The sequence below is a fragment of the Callospermophilus lateralis genome, chromosome X, assembly GCF_048772815.1.
Source record: "Callospermophilus lateralis isolate mCalLat2 chromosome X, mCalLat2.hap1, whole genome shotgun sequence".
Classification (NCBI taxonomy): domain Eukaryota; kingdom Metazoa; phylum Chordata; class Mammalia; order Rodentia; family Sciuridae; genus Callospermophilus; species Callospermophilus lateralis.
In genome coordinates, this window is record NC_135325.1 from 19314344 (window position 1) to 19327894 (window position 13551).

At 33.9% G+C, this 13551-nt stretch overlaps 1 protein-coding gene across 3 annotated transcripts in view; it reads right to left on the reverse strand.

The window, feature by feature from the left end:
• Dmd (dystrophin) overlaps nucleotides 1–13551 on the reverse strand; it is a 2011337-nt gene that overhangs the window by 698210 nt on the left and 1299576 nt on the right. The window lies entirely within an intron of this gene.

Consider the following 13551-nt stretch of genomic DNA (forward strand, 5'->3'; position numbering starts at 1 on the left):
TGAGCTAAAGTTGCTGGCTCCAGCACACCACTGGGCAGAAAAAAAGATAAGTTATAGCCACTAGGATATGAGTGGAAGTGATATCTGTCAGTTCTGTGCTGAGACTTTTAAAAATAGAGTTGGGTATCTAGACTCTTTTTTTTCTTCCTTTTCTATTAACTGGAAGCAGAAGACATTAAAGGTACTAGTGCAAACCTTCTCAAGAATTGGAGGGGCAGGGTTAAATTCTAATTTCCTAGAGCAGTGGTTCTCATACTTGAGAATCAACAGGATCACCTGGAGGCCTGATGAATTGGTTCCAATCCCAGAATTCTGGATTCAGTAGGGCTTGGGTGGGGCCCAGGAATTTACATTTATTTTTTTTTTGTAATTGTAGATGGACAGCATGTCTTTATTGTATTTGTTTTTATGTTTATGTGGTACTGAGGATCAAACCCAGTGCCTCACACGTGTGAGGCAAGCTCTCTGCCACTGAGTTACAATCCCAGCCCAGGACTTTACATTTTTAACAGTTTTCCAGATGATCCCAAAGCTGATTGTACATGACCAATGTTGAAGGTTTCCATTATACATAATGAGTTACCTAAGTATCTTCAATGTACTGGCTATGTAGCATCCTTGGAAAAATACAAAAATGGGCCTTCATATCATTTGCAATACAACTTAATTCTCTTGGGAAACATTAGTTGAGAAAAGCTGCCAAGGGAATGGCAAAGTCAAAAGATGGATGTAACCTTGGTTTCTATAATAACACAGGCAGGAAAGCTGCTTGAATAGGGTCACAAACACTGGACTGTCATTTAAACAAGAAAAATATTTCTACTGTGTTAAGTGACAGAATTTTTAGTTAGAACTAGCAAACCTTCCTAATATAGTAGTAATACACTTAAAAACTTCACCAGTGCACTGAGTGTTAATAGCAGCGATTTTATATAACTGTAAATTCCTAAGTTTATTTTGTAGAGTATACAAATAATTTTATTGACACTGGATATCATTAAAATGAATAACAGAAACTGCATCTCTAGTCTGAAGTTTCAGAGTTGGAAGACCCAGAAATCACAAATTCTTTACAGAGGTGTTGAGTAAATAGGAATGGTAATGAACCCAACCTAACTGGAATGTTTTATACATATTGTGGTTTAGTGCTAATGATTAATTTAGTGCCAATAACTTCAGTAAAAACATTCATTTATTTATTTATTCTAGAAAATAAATGTTCAGGTGCTCCTCTGTGCCAGTCTTTGTGCCAGTTACTAAGTTTACAAATGAAGATGACCACTAAACATTCACAGTCTTGTGGAAAAAATAGACATGTAAGAAAATTACAGTTGAGTTGTGGGGGAATAATAATGATTTCAACAAGATACACTGGGGAAACAGTTTAACTCAGCCTGGAGAGATCAATAGATTGCCTAAAATGCTAACATATGAATTGGTTTTGAGAGATGACTAGGGTTTGTTAATAAAGGTGACTTATTTTTTCAGAAAAGTAACTTTTGAGGATCAGGCAGAGAGAAGACATTCCTAACAGAAGAAAGAACATTTTCAAAAGCACAGAGACAAGAGCCACTGAGTCTTTTCAAGAAAATGCAGTTTGTCCTGGTTATCTGGACCAGAGTTTATAAGGAATGATATGTAACTGCTAGGCCAGATCCAATGACAATTTATTAAGGTCTTGTAATGTGTGGTTATCAGATTCTCTTCTAAAATCAGGGAGTAGATGGAGGTGTTTAGAGTAGAGAAGTGATGTGATAAGATTTGTGTTTTTTAGTGTGGAGTCTTTATCAGAAGGAAGCAGAGACATGAATTGGGAAACTAATGTGGAAATAGGAGTGAAAAGTGGTCTGGATCTGACCAAAGAGTTTGACCATGTAGAGAAAGGTGAAGGAGTGTGTGTGTGTGTGTGTGTGTGTGTGTGTGTGTGTGTGTGTTTGACTTTGATCTGAGAAGTGCTGAAGAGAAACTTTCTAACAAGAAAGTTAAAAGGCTTTAAGTCTACTCTTTCAGTGTGTATCTTTCCAGTTAGACTATGTGCCTTTCATCTATTCCATGTTTGGTGTTCTCTTTATGCTGAATCCAGGGCTTCCTAATAATATTTGTTCAGTAAATATTTCTGAATTAAATCCAATTAAATAAAAATCGCTGGTTGAACAAAAGAAAAGAGAGTTAACTGCGTGTTCCTCTACAATGTGAATTACACAGCATGGGTGGATTCTTTTAGAATACTTAAAAGATCTCATGTAAATTTTCCAGGTGAATAATAATTTACTAGGCTTTTATAATTCCTAATCAGACTGTTTTCGAAAAATTAATCTCCTAAGCCATGAACTAGGTGATAGCTATGGGAAAAACAAGACTTATCTAAAGCACAAAGCTATAACTTCAGTGGCAATTGGTTATTGCCGGTAGAAACATGGTCATATGTTAAAAAAAAATAAAAACCAACATAACCCTGCTGATCATATTCTCATATCACTGTATGAAAAAGTTTACTCAGTTTACTAATGACACAAGGAAATACAAGAAATTTTGTTGGGGCATTGTAGGGAATGGAGATCAACACAGGTGTATGCCCAGTGCTGGGAGCCATTAGCCAAGTAGGTATGACAATTTCATTGCCAGCGTATCCCCATGCTGTTTAGTGGAAGGACTCCTGAAAGGTGACCTTGCTCAAGGACCAGGGCGGATCCGTGTTTAGGGTGTTCCTGGTTTAGAATAGGGCGTATCCTGCTGCCTGAGTTCCTCTTGAGTTCTTAGGGATTAAGACAATATATTTGGGAGACAGAAGCCCAGTAGGTGTGGATTTGGGCAGAGAACATGGATTTCCCCAGAACGTGTTTGTAGAGTGCCAGTGTGAGTTCGGGAATAAAGAATTGCTGTTTGAATCTACAAGCTGTGTGGTGGCTCGTGATTTGTGCCCAGCCAGAGACTGCGGCACCCAGAAAGTGGAAAACTTAATATGATGGATATTTACAACAGTTAAATTGTGTAAAACAGTTAAAATCAACAAACTAGTTGTACATAGAGCAATGTGGATGGATATTTAAAACTCAGTGATGAGTTTTCAAAAAGCTAAGAAAAGGTTTATAGTACAATAATTTTATGAATTTAAAATATACTTATAAATGATATTAAATGTTTTAAAGACAAAGCAGGAAAGAATATGGTAATAAAATATATTGTCACACTTCAGCACTTCTATGTATTGGTTATCAAACACAGCAATTAAACATTAAATTTTATAATTCTAAAATTAAATAAACTATTAAAACAAAGGCAAAGTAGCTGGGTGAGGTGGTACACACCTGTAATCCAGATGCTTAGGAGGCTGAGGTAGTAGGATTGCGAGTTCAAAGCCCCTTCATTACCTTAGTGAGGCCTAAGCAATTTAGTGGGAGAGATCCCGTCTCAAAATAAAATATGTACAAAACTCAACTCAAAATGGATCAAGGACCTATGAATTAAACCAGAGACCTTGTGCCTAATGGAAGAAAAAGTAGGCCCAAATCTTCATCATGTTGGATTAGGGCCCAACTTTCTTAATAAGACTCATGTAGTGCAAGAATTAAACACCAAGAATCAATACATGGGATAAATTCAAACTAAAAAGCTTCTTTTAAGCAAAAGAAACAATCAGTGAGGTGAATAGAGAGCCTACAGAATGGAGCAAATCTTTACCACAAGCACATCAGATAGATCACTAATCTCTAGGATATAGAAAGCACTCAAAAACCTTAACACCAAAAACAAACAAACAAACAAACAAACAAAAAAACCCCACAAATAACCCAACAAATAATTGGCCAGGGAACTGAACAGGCACCTTTCAGAAAAAGACATACAATCAATCAACAAATATATGAACAAATGTTCATCATCACTAGCAATCAGAGAAATGCAAGTCAAAACAACTCTAAGATTTCATCTCACTCCAGTCAGAATGGCAGCTATTATGAATACAAACAACAATAGTTTTGGAGAGGATGTGGGGAAAAAGGCACACTCCTACACTGCTGGTGGGACTGCAAATTGGTGCAGCCAATCTGGAAAGCAGTATGGAGATTCCTTGGAAAACTTGGAATGGAACCACCATTTGACTCAGCTATCTCACTCTTCAGTTTATGCCCAAAGGACTTAAAAACAGCCTACTACAGGACACAGCCATACCAATATTTATAGCAGCACAATTCACAATAGCTAAATTATGAAACCAACCTAGATGCCCTTCAGTAGATGAATGGATAGGGAAATTTTGACACAATGGGAGATTACTCAGCATTAAAAGACAATAAAATCATGGCATTTGCAGGTAAATGGATGGAGCTGGAGAATATAATGCTAAGTGAAGCAAGCCAATCCCCCTCAAAAAATGAAGGCCATTGTTTTCTTTGATATGAGGATGCTGACTCATAATGGCAATGAGGGTGGGGATCATGGGAGGAATGCAGAAATTTTAATAGGGCAAAGGGGAGGGAGGGGAAGAAAGGGGGCATGTGGGTAGCAAAGAAGGTGGAATGAGTTAGACATCATTACCCTAAGTATATGAGTGAAGACACGAATGATATGAAAATATTTTGTGTAAATACAATACTTTCAGAGACTTGAAAAAATTGTGCTCTATGTGTGTAATATGAAATGAATTGAATTCTGCCATCATGTATAACAAATCAGAATTTTAAAAAGTATATAATAAAAGAAAATAAGAGCTGGGAATGTGGCTGAGTGGTTAAGTACCCTGGGTTCAATTCCTGATTAAAAAAGTAATAATAAAATAAAATAAAATACAAAACAAACACCCAAATGTAACAAATACTAAACATTCACCACTTCCTAATTGAACTATCATCTATACTCTAGAAGTTATTTATGTTTAATGTGTCCAATGTCATGTTAAAAATCTCTTAATTTTTTTTGCTCTGAATGCATTTATTAGCATATCAATGAATATACTTACTTTTATTTCTTAAAAAGTGAGGCTTAAACCCAAATATAAACAAAAAAAATGCCTCTTATCAGTATGGAAAACTACCATTGAAGATCATGTAAAAGATATCTTTCTGACATCAGAAAGCTACTATTTAAGAATTAAATAGTGTAAAAGGCTAGTGAATAATGTATCCAGTCTCTTGGTTCCCATGAGAAGTTTTAGTAATTTCACAAGAAAAGAATGTTAAGAGGAACTAGAAGCAACCATGCTGATATCAGTAAGTACTAATAGATAATAGAAATAAGACAATTAATATAAAAGTTGATAACCAAGATGTAGTAATCATGGTCATTCAATGAAGAGATGACATTTCAATATATGGTTAACATATGGTACCATGACTCATCATACATCATTTAACTTACAGGAAATCACTTGTACAATCTGAGAGAAAGATGGAGGGAGAGAAGAAGAGGGAAAGGGAGAAATAAAAGGAGAAAGAAGGGAGAGGAGAAGGATAATGAAATCAGAAATTGATTTAAATACTTCTGGAGTGTCTGTCAACTATTCTACTCAACAATCATATGCCCCCAGAGAGAGTGGACAAAGAGATGAAAAATTACTAAATTGTGTTTGATGGTTACATTGCATGGTAAAGGAAGGAGACCCTCATTGTTATACAAAATTACATATAAGAGGAAGTGAGGGGAAAGGGGAAAAAAAAACAAGAGAGAGAAATGAATTACAGTAGATGGGGTAGAGAGAGAAGATGGGAGGAGAGGGAAGGGGAGGGGGATAGTAGAGGATAGGAAGGGCAGCAGAATACAACAGACACTAGTATGGCAGTATGTAAAAAAGTGGATGTGTAACCGATGTGAATCTGCAATATGTATATGGGGTAAAAATGGGAGTTCATAACCCACTTGAATCAAAGTGTGAAATATGATATATCAAGAACTATGTAATGTTTTGAACAACTAATAATAAAAAATAAAAAATAAAAAAGATATATATTTATCTTATGGCTTGGCTTCTAAAAGGAAATTGACCATTTTATTTGGGCCTCAGCAGAATAAAGAATGATCTGCAATGATCTTCATCATGTCTCACGTGCATCACTGTATAACAGCTGATGTCATAGTGACAACCCTGAAAATTAAGAAATTGTAAATTACATTGTGATTTCGTTCTGAATTCTTGGGTTTCAGTCCTAATTTATTACTACTGATTGTGTGATCCTTGGCAAATCAGATAGGTCACTCAGATTTACCATCCTTGAAATGTGGATATAATACCACCACCTAACTCATAGCTTTGTTGGAGAAACTAAATGAGATGTTTAATGTGCAAAGAACTCTGTGAACTGTAAAGTGCTATAAAATTGTTGGTTAGATATTATGCACAGCTTAATGAAGCAAAACAGAAGATAGTCAATAAAATTTTTCATTAAAATAGTTACAATAAAAATATTTCAGTGCTTAAAGGACTAGGTTTTGGTTATCTGGAAAATAACATATATATTCAATTTTCCTTTTATTAATACATAAACTCTGAAAAGTCTACCCATTTATTCAAATGTTATCTGGCCCAGAATTATTTCCAGATGGGCAAATTAGGGGTCACTGTAATTTCAAATGCAGAGGTGGGTTTTAAAAATTAAGTAGTATCTCTGATGTTCCACAAATGCCTAGGTTTCAAGGGGTCAATTTTTCATAATTATTAGCAAATGAGATCAGTTATGGAAGGCTAGAGGTTTTGATTTGGCTCATCACAAAAATATTCTTGTAATTAAAAAAATCTGTTTTACTTTAAAACTTCAAACTGATTATATATCATGCAAGTTCTTTTCTGTTTTGTTTCACTTTGGTTTGTGCTTCTCTGGCATGTGCCTATATTTTCTATCACCTCATCTTTTCTATGAGGATGTAAAATGCTTTTAGGTGGCAAAAAAAAGAAAAGAAAAAGAATAAAAAATGTTTGATTGAAGCAACCAGTGCAGTGTTCTTCACAAAATAAATTTTGAACAACACTCAGTAAAACTGTATAAAAGTTAACAATTTGCTATACATGTTAGCAATCCATAAGCAAATTAACAAACAAACAAATATGTGTTTAAACTCCAAATTCTTTTAAATGTAAAATCAGTGGGATCATAGTTATTATGTCCTATTCTTGACTAGATTTCCCAAATTTTTAATCTTTGTATAGGCTCATTAAATTATAGGTCCCCTGCTTTCCTCAGATGAGCTCTGAATTCAACAATATGGATTCATATTTTACTCAAAGTGAGAAAATTTAGTTTCATCATAGGTGATTTTTGCAGTTGTATATTTTTCCACTGTACATACCTTTGCTTGAGAATAGTTGTTAAATGTTAAGACAATTATAACATATGATGTGAAATTTCTTCTTCATGAAAAGCATAAATTAATTATAAGAAAAGGTGATTTCTTACTATAGATTTCCTTTTTAATTTAAAGTGAAATATAGTTTTAAATTCTATTTGAGTTTGAGATTTTTAAAATTTAAAAATCTTGTACCTTGCACTTCATCGATGCTTGGCATGTAATTATTATCTGCTGAATAAATCAAGGAATCCACTTATGGCTGTATATACACAGACATGCATGTGAACATTGTCATTGAAACACCTATGTCTCTATGTCTGTCTTTTTAAATGTATTTAATACAAGTGAGGGCCAGAGGTAAAATTCAAATTTTAAAAATGCTTGCCTAGTTAAAGCATGAGCTACTGAATAAGCCTAAATGGAGAGTCTTCACCCAAATACTTCCTCAGAAAAGAATTATTTCATAGTAGACTCTTTATCATGTCTTCTATGTCTCAGTGGCTTTATTTTGAACAATATAGTTACATATTGGTGTGAAATATGTAATATTTCACAAAAGATGTGTTTGGGATGCTTATAAAAGCAACGTGACAAGATTTGGTTAAACAAAAAGAAAAGAAAGTCAAGAAAGTTGATAAACCATTAGCAATTATTCCTAGTATATAACCTCATATTCACCAGTGGTAGAAGTAATTGTTAACAAGTCATTTTTTTTTCCCTTTGGTACTAGGTATTGATCTCAGGAGCACTCTACCACTGAGCTACATCCTAGACCTCTTTATTTTATTTTGAGACAGGGTCTCACTAAGTTTCCCAGGCTAGTATTACAAGTATGTGTGATATGCCTGCTAAACCTGTAAACAAGTATTTTAAAGATCATTTATAAAAAGCAAACAAATAAGTTAGTCTATTGGGGAAATATAGAGTATTTATTTAAGGAAAAAATGTAAAGGGCAGCTTTTAAAATGGGTATTGAGGTTTGGGATAAAAATTCCAGTGACAGCAATGAGAAAGTGAAAAATGTCCCTACTGGTAGATGACAAATAAAAGGATATATATATATATATATATATATATATATATATATATATATATATATATATATTTCCTAATTTCTAAGTGAGATATGTGTATTGTGCATACACACACACACACACACACACCTCACTTAAAAGACATAAACTATAATGAAACAAGGCCATCTGCTACCACAGAAATGACTACTAATATGAGGCACTGCTGCTCCTTTAACAGTGACATGGTCTACTCTTGATTTAATCCTCTTACCTTTTAGATAAAAGTTAGGATACCTCATCACCACATTGACTCTATTTCTTGACAGCATCTATTTCAGACATGGCTTCCACTTACCTAATTCCTCCTTAGAATCACTCAGCCAACTAAACCCTCCTAGAGGCTCTTCTTAAGTCCTCTTACTGAGATGCCCCACAAACTCCCTGGAGTGCTTTCTTCCCATGCTGCGATAAGCTAAATATTCCTAATTTTTTGATTACAGGTATGTTCCTAATAGTTTTTAGATGGACGGCTTTAATAGCATCACGTGGGGATTCTCACAGCACAATATTATAAATAACGTAGAAGAAAGACTCTGAGCTCTAGAATTCTGGAATATACACATAAAGAATTTGAGGGCTGGGGATATAGCTCAGTTGGTAGAGTGCTTGCCTCGCATGCACAAGGCCCTGGGTTCAATCTCCAGCACCATTGTCAAAAAAAAAGAAAAAGAATTTGAATGAAGTTATTTCATAAAATATAAATGTTGCAAAAACAATATTTGTAAATTAATGTTATTTCATTAAAGGTAAGGTTTGCAAATATGAAAGTACTACATAATTAAGAAGTTACACATAATTAGACATTCAGCTATCTTATCCATATCCCCCAAAATTTATATTCATAAATTTCTCAAAAGTCTATTATAGGGGCTGAGGCTGTGGTTCAGTGGTAGAGCACTTGCCTAGCATGTGTGAGGCACTTGGTTTGATTTTCATCACTGCATAAAAATAAATAAATAAAATAAAGGTCCATCGACAACTATAACTAAAAAATATTTTTAAAAAGTCTATTATAAATTTTATTTTCGTAATAGGAAAGTGGGAGTGTCTTCATGTTCATACTGTTCATACATCATGATTAGAATTTATTCAACCTCTTATAGTCTTTTGTCTCAGATATAGTACAAACTTCTGTTATTTTAAAAAAGAAATTCTATTACTCGTGTATCAATAAATTATAAAATACCTCTAATATTGTTACCTTCTTTCTATAAGTCTCCCAACTCTTTCTGTTGTTACTATGCTTACTGAAAGAGTCAGTTAAAATGGATTTGATCATTTGAAGACAGTCTGTCATCTCTATTGATTTCTGATGTTACAAAATATTGTACCAGTTTAAATGAGACTATATCCATAATGGGTAATTTATAAAATCCAAATATTGTTGTAATTTTAATAACATTTAATTGGGCAACATTTTGACCAACAACACACTAATGAAATTCAGTATTGTTATAATTGTAGTAATATTTAACTGAGTAAAATTTTGATAAATAAGACATTACTTGACCTGATATAGCATATATAAATCTTGATGCATGATGAGACATACATCAGTTGTGAGTAATATGTTAAAGATCGGTCAGCAAAACAACAACAACAAAAAAAACTTAGGAAATTCTTGGAATGTTAAGATATTGATATTGGCAGTAGAACAAACTTGTTTGGACAAAAAAAAAAAACCCTAGCTTAATCTAGTTAATTAACAACAAAACAGCTGGGAAAATTAAACATCCCTAGTTGTGATTGACTGTAATTGAAAATGACTAATGATGCTGTCATTTTGCAAATTATATCTGAGGAAATAATGCCTGGAAGATTATACTTTCCCTCTTGAAAATTTGTCTACAGCAATTACTTTGTGTTTAAGGTTGGATTTAAACCCTTTGACCAAATATATAAGACTCCTCATATCTTATTTTTGCTATTATATTTTAAAATAATTCAAGATGAGGAAATAAAATATAAAGTTGATGTAAGCAAGATTTCTTTTGATAATATAAAAACTTAACAATTCAAACTATCTGGCTTCATCTTATCATTTCAGTAAGTGATATTAAATTCCATTAATGCTCTCAGTTCTGATATATGAAAAATGATATAAGCATTTCAAAATCAATATATGTAAACATTTTAACAGAAAATTAAAAATGAGCATGAATGGAAGAAAATGGCATTTAAATGCTAAAGTACTAGAGAGTTAAAAAAAACAATTTTAAAAAACCAAAGAACAAATGGTTTATTCCTTCTATAGTTGTTATTATTGTCACTAATAACAGTCATTTTGTTGCTTTTTAACTGCTAAATGGGATACTACTAAGGACCTAGTTATTAATCTGTGGAAAATGGAACATATTCAAATTGATCCCATTGATGACATTAATATAAAACATTATTACAAAAGGTATAACTTTAGAAAAATTTTAAACAATTTACCTAACTTACACAGTCATCTTCAACAATTTCTGAAGTTAAGATAAAGGAGTAATATACAAATATAGTGAATAAAAGTGTGTATGCGTGTGTGTGTGTGTGTGTGTGTGTGTGTTTGTGTACCCATTGGTGAAATGGAGGGGAAAGAGAGAGAAGAAAAGCAAAATAATGATGCTTATTTCTTCAATCATGTGATTCTAAGATTATCCCAGTAATTTTATATCAGAGATCTAGTGCTATATTGATGTCATTCATAGAACTGTCTCATAATATATTTTTGACTCTTATAGGACATCCTCAAAGACAATAAGGAAGAAGTTGGTTAGTCAGGCATGAAAAAAAAAGAAACCAAAAATTGACCATCTTTTAAAGTTAAGAAAATCCTACAGAAATTGATGAAGCAAAGAGGAAAAAAGGAAAGAAACTGAATAGGGGTGACCCTCTCTCCCAATCAGACTCAGCTTAGCAGAATTTAGCAGCTAAACAGACAGGCTGTTTGATACTGAATGTGGAGGTGCCAATAGGTAGTCAATTTCCTATGAAAGAGAAGCATTCTCTGACGTGTCCTTAATTAGAAAGTCAGCAAGCAGTGGACATACTAATTATCCATTTAAATACTGGGTCTTGAATGTACATCAGGAGGGATTTTCATTTTCTTTTTTTAAGAATATCACTTTCTTGCTCATAATTGTCATAGTTTCTAAATGTACCTTCCCCCAAAATGTACAGCAAGCTTCTCAGACCCATTTCCCTTATATTGAAGGATGAGGCAGATCAGCATTAAGGAGAAGAGGCATTAGAAATAGCATATTTTATATAAAGTATGTTGCCACCAATTCGTGTCTTCATACATGTACTTTGGATGATGATGTCTATCACATTCCAACCTCCTTGCTAACCCCCTGCCACTTCCCTTTCCCTCCTACCCCTCTACTCTGCTGTCATTTATTTTTTTAAAAAATCAGTAAAAAATAAAAAAGAAATAGCATATTTTAGCAGTGCACACTCCTGTAATCTCAGCAGCTTGGGAGACTGAGACAGGAGTATCATGAGTTCAAAGCCAGCCTCAGTAATGGCAATGTGCTGAGCAATTCAGTGAGACCCTGTTTCTAAATAAAATACAAAATAGGGCCGGGGATGTGGCTCAGTGAGTGGTTGAGAGCCCCTGAGTTCAATCACCAGTACCAAATAAAAAAGAAAGAAAGCATATTTAAAAATTTTTGATATATGAATTCAAAGTTAAAAAAGGCTTTGTTCATATACCATCAGAGTAAGGGTTCAACCTTCAGAAAAATTATCTGTAACCTTTAAAAGAGAAAGTTTTGATCCATGTGAAGATTTAAACAGCCTTCACAGCTTTCAGCCTTATGCTGTTGAGTGCCACTCTGAGCTGTGAGTTTTTTTTTTTTTTTTTTTTTTTTAAGCCTTTAGCATTTCAGGCTAGCAGAAACCCCAGCTAATATTAAGGTGTTTCTAAGATCATGGTCCATATCAAAAGTTGTGGGGATGAGGGTGTAGCTCAGTGGTATAGCACTTGTCTAGCATGCAAGAGGCCCTGGATTCTGTACCCAGCACTACAAAATAACGATGATGATGATGATGATGATGATGATGATGATGTTGATGATGATGATGATGATAATGATGATAATGATGATGATGTTATTGTTAGTAAACTATTTCTCCAAACTCCATATCTCCAAATCAGTTTTCTCTTTTTGCCCCTATCACCTTGATATGTTGATTTGTCTCCAAACTCAAGAGAAAAGTGAGACAACAGGAATGAGTTTTCACTTAAATCCTATTTCTCCCAAATGAGCTGAGTCTAAATGAAACAGGGAAGCAGGGAAAGAGAAAACAGGGAAAGAAAACTGACTGTTACAAAATGGTTTTAAGGGATGTGAAAGAAAAATGAAGTTATATTTCCTTGTTCTTTCTTTTTTAGAAAGGTAATTCTCCTTTTATATCACTAGTGCAACAGTAAAAAGTAGATAAGCTCAGGTATGCCAGATCTTAGTTCTGAGGTCAAAATGCACCAGGAGTTGGGGAAGGGGATTGTGTGTGATTAAGTTAACATCAACTGCTTGGATTGTTTTATCTATAATAATTAGAGCAAAAATTGTCTAGACTCTCAGTTAGAAAGCAAAATGAATTAAATGCAAATTAGTAATCTGTAATAATTGGTGCTAAATTCTGGCTCATTGTCATAACTATATGGCATTAAGTTTTTGAAGATTAACCAAGAGTGGATAGAATGAATCTACGCAACAGTTCATTTGTCCATGTTATGACTGGCTATAGTGAGAATCAGTCTGGTAACTGCTCTAGGGATTGACTTTCCTTAAAGTATAAATAAAAATCCTGAAGGTTAGATATACAGCTCAGTGGTAGAATACTTTGCTAGCATGCACAAAGCCCTGGGATTTAATCCCCAGTGCCACACACACACCCCACCCCCGACACACACCCCACCCCCGACACACACACACAAAAACAACCTAAAAACTGAAACGAAACCCTGAAATTTGCTGCTTTCGGTACTGTCTCTAGCTCTCCAATATAAAACACATTGTCTTTTTATGAAAAATGATAATAATGAGCTTGGAATTGGAATTAAATTTTTTTTTCCTGGATTTTAGGACTGAAAACAAATGTATTCTCAAATAAAGGTACATTGAAATCTACAGAGAAACCAGTGCCTTTTAGCATCTAGTATTGGATATTATTTATAGGCCCAAACTTTAAATTTATCTAAAGAATAGTC